This window comes from Mastomys coucha, unplaced genomic scaffold (assembly GCF_008632895.1).
Source record: "Mastomys coucha isolate ucsf_1 unplaced genomic scaffold, UCSF_Mcou_1 pScaffold15, whole genome shotgun sequence".
Lineage (NCBI taxonomy): Eukaryota > Metazoa > Chordata > Mammalia > Rodentia > Muridae > Mastomys > Mastomys coucha.
Window position 1 is genome coordinate 40,981,159 of NW_022196897.1, and position 16,665 is coordinate 40,997,823.

At 35.7% G+C, this 16,665-nt stretch overlaps 1 pseudogene; it reads right to left on the bottom strand.

Moving 5' to 3' along the window:
• Positions 1 to 292: 292 nt before the first annotated feature.
• Positions 293 to 393, bottom strand: LOC116092798 (annotated as a pseudogene).
• Between the last annotated feature and the right edge of the window lie 16,272 nt (positions 394 to 16,665).

Genomic DNA, 16,665 nt, shown 5'->3' on the forward strand with positions numbered 1-16,665 from the left:
CTTGGGGAGGCATGCAGAGCCTTGGGCCTGACAGTGGCACTCAGGGAATAGCCTACTGTTTACCTCTACTGGCTTTGCCACAGGTGGAACTGAATATTCCTTGGGATCTGCAGGCCTCCTCAGGAAGGGAAGCAGAGCTGTGAGTCTGACCCAGGTGGACTGGGGATGGGTGGGATGGGGTCTATTCTGGGTGTTCTTTGTTCCTTGTTGGGAGTGAAGGTGATAGAGATGGGGACTGGGGTGCAACTAACCTCTGCTGGCTGTGCTGTTAGTGGACCCAGCATGCAGAAGCCATATCCCTTCTTGTATGTATCAAAACCCATACTGAACAGTGAGTTCTGGGTTTCAAGGGGGGATTTGATTTGTGTCTGCCTTCTCCATGTTTTTCTGACAGTTGAACATGTACATGTGTTACAATAAATGGATTTGTTTCAGTATGATCTACCCACTGTTAAAGGTTCAACCCTGGTGTTTAGTTTATTCACAGAATTGTGTAATTATTAACACAATCTACTGATCATTTTTAATCGCCTTTTTCAACTTTGTACCAGTCACTTCCATATCACCATTCACCACACACCTACCCAACCATATTAATCACTATAATCACTAATCTCCTTTCTCTGGGCACAGATTTGTATATTGTGGAAGTCCCATGTACGAAGTCATATAGTATATAGTCTTTTATAGCTGGCTTTTTTCCTTTTACATGGTATTTTTAAGGCTCCAGGAAGTAAATTGTTGTACTAATATCAAAGATTTATTTTCTTTAGTGAATATTCCATGCTCTGGATATCATCCAGTAGTAGAGATTTGGGTTATTTTTATCTATGTTATGAATAATGTGGTAGTAAAAACTTGAGTATAAGTTTTTATGTTCACATATGTGTCCATTTATTTTGAGGACTCCTTGAAGTGGAGTTTATATGATTACTGGTCTATATGATTCTAAACTTAAGATTTTGAGAAAATTCCATAATTTAGTCAAAGGATGCTTTATTTAGGTCTAATTCCCAACAGCAACATATCGAGGGTTCCAATATCTACTTGTCCTCATTCCTGCCAACACTTGTCTTTTTGATCACAGCCAACCCTGTGGGTGTGAACTGGTATCCCATGGTGCATTTGAGTTGAAAAGTTCTGAAAGCCAGTGATGCCCAGCAGGTTTTCATATGTTAATGATCTGTTTGTATATCTTGTTAACAGAATCATCTATTCAGACCTTATCTCCAGTTTTTTAATTGGATTGTCATTTTACTTCTAAATTGTAAGAATTCTTTGTGTATCCTAGATGCAAGTCACTGCTCAGAGCTGTAACTTACAAGTGTTTTTTCCTGGATGTTCCTCACACTTCTTAGTTGATGGTTTCGAAGCATCAGAGCTGAAAATTTTGATAAAGAAAAACTTCTCTACTTTTTCTTCTCATTTTTTCTTTTTCTTTTTCTTTTTCTTTTTTTTTTTTTTTTTTTTTTTTTTTTTTTTTTTTTTTTTTTTTTTTTTTTTTTTTTCAAATTTTACTTCTGATGTACCTAAAATCATTTTCCTGAAACCTCAAACAATCCCATGGGCGATTAGGAATAAAAAGCATGATGGAAAGGCATAGTTCAGGAAACAACTGTAGTGTATCTGTTGGGTAACAGGATTATAGTGGCTTCTAAGAAGATCTGGGCCATGTTTTACTGTTCTAATTTGGGGGAGAAAATGTGGAGATTTTGTTCTAGTTCAGTTCATGCTGTGTCACACTTTTCTTTCCGTTTAGAAGATTTTTCTCCTTTCTCAGTGTTTACAGTGTGGACTTTTTCTTTATCCCAATGGGGAAAAGGATGGAGTTTACAGAGCAGTTTAGGAAGCCTATTGGATGTAATCATTTGGAAAATTTGACCATCGTTTCTTCGTTTTTTGTTTCTTTCTTTCCTTCCTTCCTTCTTCCTTTCTTTCTTTCTTTCTTTCTTTCTTTCTTTCTTTCTTTCTTTCTTTCTTTCTGCCACTTTCCCTCATTCCCTCCTTGCTTTTCTCATTCATATGTGTGTACTGACACAGTTTGTTTTGTGCTAAATTTCCCTCAGGCTCTACTTTAATTTTTTTAAAATCTATCCCCCACTTGAGTATTTCATACCTTAGTAATGTGCTCACATCTACTTCCATCCCTCTTGTACTCTGACACCTCCTGTGTTCCTTTCCCATGGACATTCATGGCCTTTTGAAAACTAATTCTTTTTCCCTTCCCCATTCTTTGTTCATATAATCACACTTTCAATCCACTTACTTACATATTCCTTGATTCTTTTTCATGCCTGTGCAAAGCTAGTGTTGATTTCTTCTAGAGAAAAGATTTTATTAATTACTGTTCTTCTCAATTACTGAATTGAGGTGATGGTGTGACTTCTTCATATTTTTATTTTAATCAAAACCTTTTGCTCCTCATTTTGTCCTTTCTGATATTATCTATTGGATGAGAAGTAGTTACCACATCTTCCTTTACACCCTTAAGGAAGGTTTTCTTTACTTTCTCAAATATACTTACAATAGCGACTTTCAAGTTTGCAGTGTCTGGCACACAAGACTTTCAAAGGCAGCTTTTGTGTATCTAAATTTCTTTTTCTCTGTGTTGGTCACACTTCATTTATATGCACACATCAGAAGCTTTTATCAAACAATAGGAATTTAAAACAATACAGCCATTCCTCATCATTATGTTCCAAATATAATCAGTTCCCCTGAGAAAAGTTTCAGATATGTCTTATTACTCCCTATCTGATAAAATTCACCTTAGTGCTGTTACAGACATGGGAATAGACAGTAACCATTTGTCTTGGGATGGAGTCACAAGTAAGGTCCTGGGATGGGACAGCAACCGCTGTTCTATTTATATAAATTTTCCCAAAGAAAGATTAGAACATTTAGCCATTTATATTTGTTTTACTTATGTAGTCACCTTGACTAAATAAACTTTGTCTTTTATCATTATTTTTTCCTTAACATTTTAATTTTATTATGAGTCAATATGAAGCTAGTCCAAGTTAACAACTTTAGTTTAGAGGAAGATATAACCTAAATTTGTACTAGATACATTAAAAAGAATATATAATCACATGCACGTAGACAATACATTAGTACATGATAGTACTAATAAGATGTATTTTTAAAACCATGATTTTAAATGTTATTTGTTGGGATCATATTTTCTAGAATTCTCATTGTGAAAAGAAAACTTATCATAGAGATCTTCAATTTATGTATTAATTGGAAAGTTACAGTTAATAGTTTTATAATAAGAATATTTTGAAAAAATCATATAAATTTATGTTACCTAGTATATAATGAGGTAAAAATTTATATGTTCATATATTTGAAATTTGTCTTGTAAGAAAATGTTTACCAAATCTATGTGTAGAATGTTAAAGATTCATGAAACTGCTAGTATTCATAAAGATAACATTTTAATTGGTTTTAAGATCTGTAGAGTATTCTAACTTATAAAATAGTATGTACTTGCCATAATACACGATCACAATATGTAAATTTGGATCTGCAAATTCAAATTAATTGTGAATGCCAAAATTAAGTTTAGCACATAGCAAATATAGATTTAAAAAAGACATTGCATTAAAAGATCAGGACTGCACCCAGGTAAATCCAGCTCCTTCCTATCAGAAATCATCTCTTTTTTTGATTCTTCCAAGAACACATGTATGCAGACCAGAAATGCTGGATTATGCTCATCTGTAATGTCACTAATAATTGACTGCCCAGAGAAAGTAGATATTGCTCTCACTGTTTGTTTCTTAACTAGTTTTGTAATTATATTTCTAAAATCACATATGATGTTTAATATTCTACCTCCTATATTTCTAAATACTGAAATAATATTTATCTTGGTTTTAATGAAGTTGCAAATTAAGATATTATGTTCTCTCATTTGATCATGTCTTTTATTATGCCTGTTTGCTTACCCAAAACTTCTACCTTATTCAAAACTAATATTTAAAGGTATAAGTTTTTATCATTATCTTTAAAAACATGCATATGTGTGTGTATGTATACTTATATTCTCATTAATCAGCACAATTTGGATAAAACAAAAGCATAGTTTTATTTTTATTAAACTTTAACTACATTTACTCTAGCTACAGATACTCTAAGATTTGAGTTAATTCATTGGGTTATTCAAATTTTAAAAAAGACATCCATCCAGAGTAGTAACAACATACATAATGTTTTATACCTTAAGTACTGATGTTTTAATTTCAATGGTGTTTAAAATGCCTCATACTATAATTATCCATGGATAAAAAATTAATTAAACAATATTTGATTTTTTCATATTAAAAAGGGGATAATATTTCAGTGACTCCTTCCAAAATTCCAATTTTAACCATTTTATTGTAAGTACAATAGTTCATAGAGTACAGATAAATACAGGGAGAACCATAGCCAACCTAATTAAAAAGTACTTATAGATTTTAGTTATATTAAATACATCTTTTGTTCATTTGCTACTTTCATGCCATTAGGCTAAACTGTGTTCTTAATTACTTAATTCTAGGTAATCCTATATCACATATAAATATTATGTCAGATGCAAAGGGAATAAAAAAATATATATTTGGATCATGGTGATCCAGGAGGTTCTTAATGACTTTTATTTAGATGTTCATTTATCTTGAAGACTGCTCTCCTGCCCACTACTAAGTCTCATCTATACCATATCCTAGGAATGAGCATAACTTAAAATATTTAATAAATAACATATGGCCCCCAGAAGCACAAAATGTGATTCTTGATGATTAAACCTTTCTGTGAATGAGAATTATTGAAAAAAGCTGTGTGTGCAGAGACTGACTAATTGATAAGAACTGTAGTACTGTGGAAAGCTTTCAGTGTTGCAGGTCTACAGGCTAACTACCTTATCTTGGGCTAGTTTTGCACCTCCACCCCCAAACAGCCATTCCTTCCCCTCTTGGTCTGAATTAACACAATATAATTAACAGATAGAAATCATTAAGAGTCTATTTATTTAGTAGATAATTAGCTTCCACTATCCAAAAAGCTAAGGATGTCATTTACTAGCATCTTGGGCCTATAGAAAAGGTTCCTTCATCTTGCTGTAACCATCTTTCTGATGTATCTACCAATGCAATTTAAACTTGCCCTGATTTATGATTTTCTTTGTTCTGTAAAACTATACAACTTTATGAAACTGCTACCATGTTGAAACGTGGAATTTGGGGTAACCTAAGTCTGTGTTCCTGGGTCATGGTCACTCAGAGTCACTTCAGAATAAACTATTTTTTATTCCATTTACCATGAGAGCTGTGGGTTTTATGTCAATACCCTTAGTTGAAATGGGCAGAGGTGAAGGTCATGAAGGTCTAGAATGTAGGCTAGAGAGCTGGAGTTGGCTTTTACTTGTGGGTACAGGCAGAGAAGAGATTGCTAGCCTCTCAGATGTTCTTTCTGCAGCAGAATGATTGCAGTTAGAGTGTGGAATAACAGTGGGAAATGGTATGGTTGCTGTCTGCCCCTCCTAATACTGTGACTCCCTCAACTAAGAACTTGGACCTGAGGGATCTTAATATACTCTTGGTTACATCTTTCTAGAGTAGAATTTTTCTCATCTGAAGCTAGGGTTAAGAAGAGAAGGAATGGGTGGTTGTTCTTCTTTTGGTATATTTACTTTTGTTCTTCATTGTCTCATTCTAGAAATCATGTACTCATGGATTTAATGTTTATAATTTTTAAGTTTATTTGAACCAGACACATAAAACAGAAACATGTTATATTATGTGGCTAATAAAGTTAATGAACAAATTAGTGAACCCCAAGTGTCAACCAGTACAATCAAGGGTTAAAAATATTTCCAAGTGAGAATATGCCCCAAAAGTAACAATGAAAGAGACATTTCAGACATTATTTGATATTATAGGGAAAAAGGAAACATCTTCCTTGTAAACTGTAGATTTTTTCGTATAAAGACACTAAGACATGCTACATGAAAATTTATCAGGTTTGAAGACCATTGTTGTAAATGCACCTTAAATTAATTTATTATGAAAGACTATTGTCTTAGAAGCTTCACATTCAGAACTAGATCCTTAAGGGGAAGTGGCTATGTAATGCTAACATTCTTTGAATTCTGGTTCCCTAGGGCACGTTTGAGAAAGCCACTGGGGATTTTATTAGCATAAGTGAAAGTGCTCAGTTGTATTGCTGCAAGCAATTGAGGGTAATAAGTGCCTAGAGGAAAGTAGGAAGAAAGAATATTTTTTCTGAACAGTAATGTAAGTCTAACAGGCAAGGAAATTACCTTCAAAGGGCAACATGTTCAAAGGCTCAACTGGGACTGATGACTGAAGAGCTGAAGTGGGCTATAAGTTTTGGTTTATCATCTGAGAAGAATATGGTCCAAGAATTTAAAAAAAAATGAATTCTGGAAAAAGAGAGATGATAGAGAAGGGGGGGAGGAAGGGAAGAGGAGAAAGAGAAGAAGCGGAAGAGCAGGGTGAGTTCTGACTCAGAAACATTGTACCATTCCTTCCTTCCTTCCTTCCTTCCTTCCTTCCTTCCTTCCTTCCCTCCCTCTCTCCTTCCTTCCTTCCTTCCTTTTCTTTTTTAACCTTTGTATGGAAATTGAAAAGACAGATGAAGATAAATATGAGAAATAAATGGCATGGTAAAATACCAAAGCTTTGTTTTGTTGAACTCATGACATTAGAAGTAAGAAAAGTTAGAAATGGGGGAGTGGAATATTTTCTATAGGACCATATAGACTTGGAAGAAATGGTTTTAATATGGAGATTCATTATCACTACCTAGGTTTGCAGCCTGTAAATGAGTAGCTTAGTAAAGAATATAATTAATTTCCCAAAGAAAATACTAACTGATGGTAATTGGTGACCATTAAGAACAGGACAATGAAGAAGAGCTTCAAAGATATGAATAGAGAGTTAATTTCAATAACTAGCAATGGTAAATGACAACTTTAGTGGCTAAAGAATAAACCAATTGAGTTACCACCAAGCCACACCAGCAAAGAAGGGTCATGGATAACTTATCTTTTCAGATGTTAGCTGGTACAATTTTCCAGACCACAATTCCTACTCTTATAGCCTTTTATTCTCTTGATGCATTTTAATCATAAGGCAGATCAAATATATAGTTTTCTATTGGTATTATTTATTTTGAAATATGACTTAAATGTAAAGAAAAAAAGGACAGATATGGATATAGACAGGTATAGAAAGGTATGTAGTAAGGTATGTATGTAGGTAGATAGATGATAGATAGAGAGATAGATAGATAGATAGATACACAGATATATAGATATATAAATTTATTGACAATTTACAGTGTTGAAAATTCAGGACCCTGTACAGCCAAATACATTCTTACCAGTGAAAGATTTTTCTATGGAATTCATGTACTTTATATTTCTTTAATCCTTTCATTTGTAAGAACTTTGTGGCTCATGTTAATAGACATGTCTATGAACACCTAAAGCCAGACTAAAAGATGAATGATTATAATTTTATCTTGAAGGTTATCTTGGTTTTTGCTCTTTAATAGCTGGTTTACTCTGGTGGTAGAGAAGTAAAACTAAGCTAGACTTGTGTGGGACCCTGAAAGGTAGCATGGTACGTGGTTGAGCGAAGGCTAAAAGCCCTGGACACCCTGAAGGGATGCCTGTTCTAGATCTCTGTCACTAGACCAAGCCCCCATAGATTTTTGGCCATCAGTCATGTAAAAGCAATGCTCCAAGCCCCTCCACATGTAGAGCATGTGACCTGTGGTTATGTAGGCTCAAGACAGATCTCCATTTTAATGAGCTACTTTAAGGTCTAGAGGGCTTAGCCAGTAAGCTTTCCTTCCCAGACATTCCTCCCTGCAAAAGGTATTTAATCCCAGGCCCACCCTGAGAAGTGGGGAATGGTTCTACACATTCACTTTCTACCATGACAATAAATGCCTTAAAATCATGGAATGCCTGCCTCTTCTCATTAGGATCCACCATGGGGAGCAATGCAGATGGCCTTTGCCTACAGAGCCACCATCTAGTCTCCCATAGAATGCCTCTCTGCACTCCCAGCCAGGATGACTACCAACTGCCAAGGCAAGCCAAGGACTCCCCTCCACACCCCTCAGGACCAGACAGAGTTACCCCTTTTTCCCTTCCTGACCCCAAGATAGAACTAGCCTGCAGGCCCCCTCTCCATTCTCAGCTCTTTTGTGGCTTCCAGAGGTGCCTGGATGTCCAAGACCCTGAGAACCAGACAGCTCAGGCCTTCTTGCAGGCCCAGGAACCCACTTAGCCAGCTCTGGTCAACTCCCGTGTCCCACCTCCCCCAAGCAGCGGTGTCCTATGACAGAATCGTGGGTTCTGTGTTTGTTCCACCACAGGGCTTGGGTGAGTGTTAGGCTATAGTGGAAGCCCTGGGACACTGCTCCAGAGGTGAGAAAGTGCAGGTACTGGAAGGCTTCTACAGATTAGACAGTAGCTCTGTAGGCAAAGGCCGTCTACATGATTGATGGCCACAAATCTATGGGGGCTGCAGCTGGTGACAAGGGCCTGGTTCCCTGGGAACAGTTAAAGCTCCTACCACCCTTTCAGGGTCTCTGGGGCTTTTAGCATTAGCTCAGCGGGGGGCCTTGCTACCTTTCACGGTTCCACAGACTTGTGTTATGAGAAAACTCCTTACATTGGATTGGAACTTTGAAAATCATCCACAAGTGTTTTGGGGTCATCCATCTTCTATATCAAGTAGGAGAGTCTTCCAGATGGAGACAGTGTGATGTAACCGATAGAAACATTTCTAAGACTCAGGGACTGTGTTATAAATGTTTTTGGTTGAAGTCTGTAGTACAATTCAGAATTGTATTATTCTGTGATGTCAGTTAGAAAGCTCAAAAACAAAAAAAAAAAAACTTTCAAAAAAATGGAAAGAGAAGCTAGGTAGTGGTGGCACACACTTTTAGTCCCAGCACTCAGGGGGCAAAGACAGGCATATCTGAGTTCAGTGCTCCAGTATGGACTACAGAGTGAGTTCTAGGACAGCCAGAACTACACAGATAGACCCTGTCTCAAGGGGGAGGGGCATGAGAGAATAGAAATAAATTGTACTCCAGATAACTATTAAAGTTCCCTTGTATTATTAAAGGATGAATGACTTTGTTTCCTACCTTCAAAGGGTTAAAAGAGTTTCAAGATTTGTCCCCTGCCCTCAGCACATCTTAAATGACAGGCACAGCTGTTTGTCCACACTTTTCAGCATTCTCATCCTGAGCATTCTTTGTCTGTGGCGGAATTTCAGTCATCACATGAGTGCTTACAGAATTTGCAGCCAAGTCCACTGTCCTTTGCCACCTCTAGCTCTTGTGTGGGTCACTTGATAATTAGATATTTGAAAAGCACCTTGAAATAAAAGCTATAAATAAACACTTTCTCCATTTTTAGAAAGTTCCATGGAAAGGAGGGTCATTGGAAAAATCCTTGGATAATTCTACATAAAGGCGTAGAGTTTGTTCATCCTGGAGAAGCTCAGGGCAAGGGAATATGGTGTTGTGGAAATAGGCCCTCATGGAGAAAATGGTGTTCTAGCCCTGTCTCTCATCCATCAGCTATGTAAGTCAATGAAATTCAAGTCAAGAGCACATGCATAGGAAGAAATAAGATGGTACTTAGTGCTCTAGAAAATGTTTTAGGAATGATATGTAAAAAAACACAAGCTTTGCTTATGTGCCACATTCTGAGTTTCTGCTAAGTAGTTGGTCCTCATTTTTCATCAGACAAATGGATCCTATAATAGTTTAGAAACCCTCAGAAATCCATTTTTGTTTTTTATTTTTAAGTAACTGAACCCCTTAAGTTTCCAAGTATTGACTGTCTAAACATGGCTGGCATTAGTTCACTGTTTGCAATTTATGATCCATTGCCATCTTTCCCCATAATGCCTAATGCTAATAGATGATCAAGAAAGGAAAATGTCTGTGGCTGAGGTAGACAGTCATGAAGGCAGTAGGTAAGAGTGTCTGAGAAATTTGAGTTTCTGACTCAAATGCCAGTTTCTAGTCTCAGGTCCCCAGAAAAGAAAAATTTAATATATTTGATCTTTATTCCTTTATTTATAAAATGGACATGATAGAAATTACTCATAATTATTGAAAACAACATTTTAGTAGAGCATATAAATATAAGGAAGGCAAAAACTCAATTTTATATCATGACTAGAAACATAAAATCCTACTTATAAAAGCGTGTCATTTATTCTTATGCTGAGATGGGTGTATAGATTGGAGATTATTTCCCTCCTGCTCTGTCTTTTCCTCCTCCTGACTATGAAGTCAGGCTAATCTGAAATCTCTTTATTCTTCTACCTCAGCCTTCTGAGTACTGGAATTACAGTTGTGTGCCGCCATATGTAACCAAGGTTTATGCTTCTTAGATTTGAGAGATTTGAAATGCAGTGTATAGGATGTAGTTGTTTATATATTTGATCATCAGAACAGAAATAAAATTTCTCAGTTATTTAATTTTATGAAGGTTTTATGAATATTATAGCCCTAAATTATGCTTGTAACATATTAATTCTTAAAATATGCATGTATATATAATTTTAATTACATTGACAATAGTCTCAAACCATGATGATTCCCTGTTTAATCTTTCTCTCCACACATATGTATATATATATATACATGCATATGTATATATATATATATATACACACATGCATAGTTGAATTTCATTTCAGATTGCTGATTATATAATAGTAATAAATGTTAAAGTTTAACATTAGCAGTTAAACTGAGTTCTAAAAATATTTTTAATTGGATCATTGTGCAGCCACAGGTCCGTGACTCGCATATAATTTTGGCACTGAGGCTTCGAGAGTGTGTGACTACCAAGCACCTGGCAGAGATGGATCAGATCCAAATCTAACTAGATGCTTGGTGGCAGATGGCTCCCAGCTCAGTTACTCTAAACTTGGAATGTGTAAAAAGTTAATGCTCAGAGCTGAGACTTGATCCTTTGTGGACATATGTGCACTGAAATGGGAAATCTGGCCACCAGGAACAGTATTCCGTACACAATCCACTGACTGGTCTGACCTTAACTTTTCAAATCCACCTCTCCCAAACTCTTGGTGGTCTGTGGATACAATCCAGCCTACTCCTGTTTAGTTTATTTGCAAAGCTTTTTACATGCAGTTTTATTTTCACATTGCCTTCAAACTAAGGGGGTCTGACTTGCCTTGTAAACTGAATTTAGAGAACTGCTCTCAGGGACTTCTAGGTATTTGTTAATAATGTTAAGTATAGTACAGTGTACAGGTCCTCTCAGCTTTTTCTATTTGCTTTTATAAATTAATTTTATTTTTCATCATAAAAGTACAATAAACTTGACGATTCTTTCTCTTTTGTTATCCATGCTATTTTGACTTTATGCCAGCAGCAAGATGAATATAAACCACAAACCCAATAATCATGATTACCCTAAAGAATAGACTAGTAACACCTTAATTTGGAGATGAGAGACAGATAGAGAGAGGAGTTGCCCAAGAGAAGTCTCCAGATGGACCCTTTGCCCTTCTGGGTCATAAGGGATACTTGGTAAAAAAAAAATGAATTTGTTTCCTCCCTGTTGTGTTTATGAACTTTAGTTCTATGGTCTGATACTGCTGGAACTTATTCTTGATCAAGTGACTGGCCAGTTAGAATGTGGTCAGAACTGGATACAGATGCCCATGCTTAGAAAAGGCAGGTGTAATAGACAAAGAATCTGTTCAGGATTCAACCTCATCTTCAATGTACCTTTTAAGCAACTAACCACATATGAAAGTTGAAGACTTTAGATTCAAACCTTGTTTCTCTATTGTTCAGATATATACAAAGACCATACAAAGAGAAGAAGAAGCAACAGTTTTTGAAGGGGGAATTAATTAAACTCCCTTCACCAGGATATTAAGAACCATGAAAGAGGATCTTCAACTTTTTTTTGAAAGTTTAATTCATTTCAGTTATGAGGGGCTATATGTGAAGTTGTCTGCAGTGACTCAGCCACTTTTTGCAAGACAAAATTTAAAAGAAAAGTGACTTCAGGAATTCTGGCAGCCAATGTGTGGGATATATTAGAAAATTGGGGTATTGTTTCCCTGTGTGTGTTCCATGGAAATCAGTTCCTTGATATCTTCACTGTACTGCATCAGCAAACCTCAGAGTATATTGAACCCTTTTGCTACAGGAAACAGAATGTGACTGAGGAAGGATGAGATGGGAGCAGAAGTAGTTGGGAGCTCAGTGATTTGGCAAATCTTTTGGGGCCAGGTAGCTTTAGGGGTGCCAAATATGATAGAGTCAAAAGTGGCTTTGAGCTATGGTAAAACACCATTGATGAATTAAATAGGAATAGCTGCATCTGGCATATATATATTTCTGTCTTCTCAGATAATATTTTATTTGTCTTGATTAAGGTTGATATATGCAAAAGCACATTTTGCAAAACTCTACTAGAAAGATTGCTACTTTCCTTTTTAAAAATCATTAAGAAAAACATCAAAGATAATTCAGAAGCAGTCAGAATGTTTCACATTTCAGCATTTAGTAACTCCCTTATGGGTGTTGAATGCATCTTTGCAGTACCTGTGGTACTACTAGAATTGAGATCTAATATAGGGCCTGAGAGATGGTATCTATTTTGAGTTAAACCAAGCCCTGGCAGAAGACACACACACACACTAAGAGCAATACTGTGTTTCTCATTAGGTAGCAGCTGCTGTCTTCTCTTGTCACTTGAATGACTGTGTTGACAGATCTTTGTGGTGAGAATGAATCTTAAAGGCACAATAAAATAAAAAAAGCAATACAAGCGTTCTCATATATATTTTTCTCTGTTTTCATTTGGCAAGGTTCTTTATTTAGTTGTTTCAAGAAAGAAATTTGGATGACAGAAGGCAGAGCTCCTCTTGTCTGCATCTACATGCAACAACACTCAGTGTGCAGTCTATTCATTTCCTGTGCGGTAAACTGAGCTCTTCAGTGAAGTGTGGCAGTTAGAAAGGGGTCAAATGACCATGCTGTCAAGTAGATGCCACTGCTTATTGAAAGAGTTGGACATTCTGAATTTTTTAAAAATTAGGTTTTGCAAACATAGTGAGGCTTCAGGAAAAAATACCCAGCAGAATATCATTTCTGATTCTTTCAATACTGTGCTTAAAAAGAAAAAATAACAGAAAACATATAGAAAAGGAACTATTTAAGCAAACAATGAAATTCAGTTTTGGTGTAAAAATTATTTTATATTTTGAGATTAGAATAAAATTATACCAGCTTTCCTTTCTCCAAACTTCCCATATACTCCTCATTTTCTTTCAAATTTATGTCCTAATTTTAATAATTGTTGTTACATACTTGCATATGTATACATATTATGTATTACACACACACACACACACACATATGTATATATATTCCCAAGTATAAGAGTATAACCCACTTAATCTGTGTAGTGTTTTATATATATATATATATATATGTTTTCAGTGCTGATTATTTGGTATTGGAGAACCAGTTAGTGTAACAACCAGGTTAAAAGCCTCGGAATATTTGCCACTCAAACATTCCTCAGAAAGCAGGGAAGACTGCTGTGGTAAGTTCAGGATAGACATGCGTACATAGAGATGAGACCTGAAGCGTTAATGTAGACCTTGCACAAGCTCAGACTCACATGTGATGATTTTAAGGGACAACGTTAGGATCTGAGAATCATTAACTTGAAATCTATATTAGTCTTTAGGGCAATTTATAATAACTGTGTGTTATTTAAATAGCAGTTACTATAGATATCATATACTAACATTTACTTTGATTCAGATAGTCTGCTGAGATTAAAGCCCATGTTGCTTGTGAAAGAGACATTTTTTGTGCTCACTTTCTGTTGTGGCACATCAGAACTACTGCACTTCCAGTTTTTTCTTCTATGGGAGATGTGGGCAACATATTGAGTACCAAAATGACATCAGGGCAAAAGCCATTAAGACTACCATAACTCATTCTTGCTCTCCCTTCTCCCACTGGGACTGCCAAGTTGGCATATTTTAAGGGTGCTATTGTTCCACTATAAAAGAACTCTAAATCACAGCTCAGAAGGCCAGAAACAAGGACCTTCAACACATCTGTTTATGATATGAACAAAACATTAACCTTTGTTTCCTTAAGCCCATGGAAATCGCTAGCCCAGTATACCCTGTTTTGCCTCAGCTAATTCATTTCACTCAGTACATCATGTTATACTTTAAATTTTAGCTGTTATACAATTTTACTTTTTATTCTTATACACAAAGGATTGAAAAGAGAAGGAAGGTGACTGGGGTAAACAATAAATGTTTGATTTTTCTCTTTCCCCCTATGTGATTGCAGCTATCAGGAAGCTCAATGATAGCAACTCTGAATAAAGTTTATGTTCCACTTCTTCATCCTTTAAGTATGTAAATACCTTATTTATCTTTGAAATCTAGCTAGAGTCCTAATACTGTTTATTAAATCGTCTCTCAAAATGTTTCTCTTTCATAGCTATATCCCCATTGCACCACTGTTTTAGAAACTAATCCTAGGTCCGGGGCTCTGGACAGTGTGCAGCTGTGTTAGAGGATAAAGATTTAGTGTCTATTTTTCTGTTGCATGGAGGTAAAAACTTTTCTGGTTTTGATAGAAAGTAAAAGATGTGCTGTGTTGTCAGTGCAGATGAGGCGAGGCGAGGCACGGCATTAACTGTTCCAGCTGGTGTTTCTTAAATAGGACAAACTATTCTTGGAGTTTTGTGAAGTGCCTGTTTCATTCCACAAGAATTGGAAGTGACTGGTATTCTCAGTGAACTCTATAGGTAGAAAACACAACTTTTAAAGCTAAGAAAGAGATGGAGACTGGCATTTGAAGAAGAAATGTTTTTCAGGCATTTGTTTCTATGAAAGCTTAGACAGGAGCTGTTGCTGCTTTTTTTTTTTTTTTTTTTTTTTTAACTGTTAACTCCACCCAATTGCCAATCACACACCCTTATTTTAAAAAGAAGTTATCCATCCCTTAATAATCTTTTTGAATTTTAATTGCTACTGAGCATTTAAAGTGATAAACTCAGCATCCCACAAATATTTATTCGGGATTTGGGAAGAAGATAAAATTAAAATTTCAAAGCCATGTCTTTGCATGTGATTCAAGTTTATTTTGGTAAATTGCTGGAATAAAGTGGTTCTTCTATTCTCTTGAGTAGGTATTGAGCAAATTAGTGCGGTGCAAAGAGCTTTCTGAGAATGAGTATTGTGTGGGTTATCTAAGTTTTATTTTTCTGTCTTAAAATGTGTTGATTTCTATACTGGAAATTGATTATCTTAAGTTAATCATTTTTTACTTCAAGCACTTTGGTCAGACAACCTTTGAATATTTTGTTGAGAATCACTATCTTATAATATAATTAAAATGATGAACTTAAGAAACTCCTGGATTGTAGGTGACCCCATGAATTGCATTGGTGATTGGGTTCAGAAACCGTAGCCTTCTTGTATAAATTACCTTGTTTCTCATGTCTTTATATATTTATAAAAATAACTTTTTTTCATTATGTTACTCAAAACTCAAAAATAGAAATACATTTAACCACAATTGTACTCAGTATATACTTTTTAAGAGAATAAAAACCTGTCTTGGAGGATACAGAAAACACTAAAGAGAAAGGTATGGCATGTTTCTTAAGTATGCTTTTCTGAGTAAATCCAGAAATTCACTGCAATTATTAGGTCCCCAGCGATGTACAGAAGAGAGAGTTCACAAAAATAGCTAAAGTATGTTGGTTAAGAAAAATAAGGAAAAATGTATTACTTTTATATTTATGTGACTGTTGATACTAATCATAAATTTATGAACAGTTTATTTTTACTAACAAATCTTACTTATTTTCTTTATAACATTCATGTACAAATTAGTTTTAACTTAAATCATAAAATTTTATGTTTTCTTTTCTAAAGGGATCTACTTGCTTTTTGTGTTTTGTTTTTTAATTTATGTATGTGCCTATATGGGTTTTTGTACCATGTGCATGCAGGAGAGCCTTTGTAAGTCAAAAGAAGGAATTAAGTCCCTTGGAACTGGAGATACAGGTGGTTGTGAGCTGACATGTGGATACTAAGAAGTGAACCTAGGTCTTCTGCAAGAGTAGTTAGTGCTCTTAACCACTGAACCATCTCTCCGGCCCAATATTCTAACATGTTTCATGTGAAGCACAGCTTCACTTGTTTATTTTTTAAAATCATGTTACTATAAAAGGCTCTAGGAATTTCACTGCCTGAGAGGGGACAGCCATGACACTTCTTTCTTGGTTCTTCTTGAAGCAGCAGAGCGGGCAGAGCCTCAATGGGGCAAGACTTGGTCTTGCAAGATATTTAGGGTTGCTGTTTAATAATAAAAGGTTTACCTATCCTTAAGTCTAAGTCACTTTGGTACTCTAGCCGACTTGCCTGAGTTCCTTTGAGGCCAGAAACTTCAGTCTCTGGCTTTTAGCACCTCATCATAAAATAAACTTCTATTGAGCCAGGAGAAGAGCCATGGTCACAGAAGGAAAAGCTTTGTACAAGCAAATATGGATTAAACTCACATAAATTCATGTACAGGTTCATGCTTATC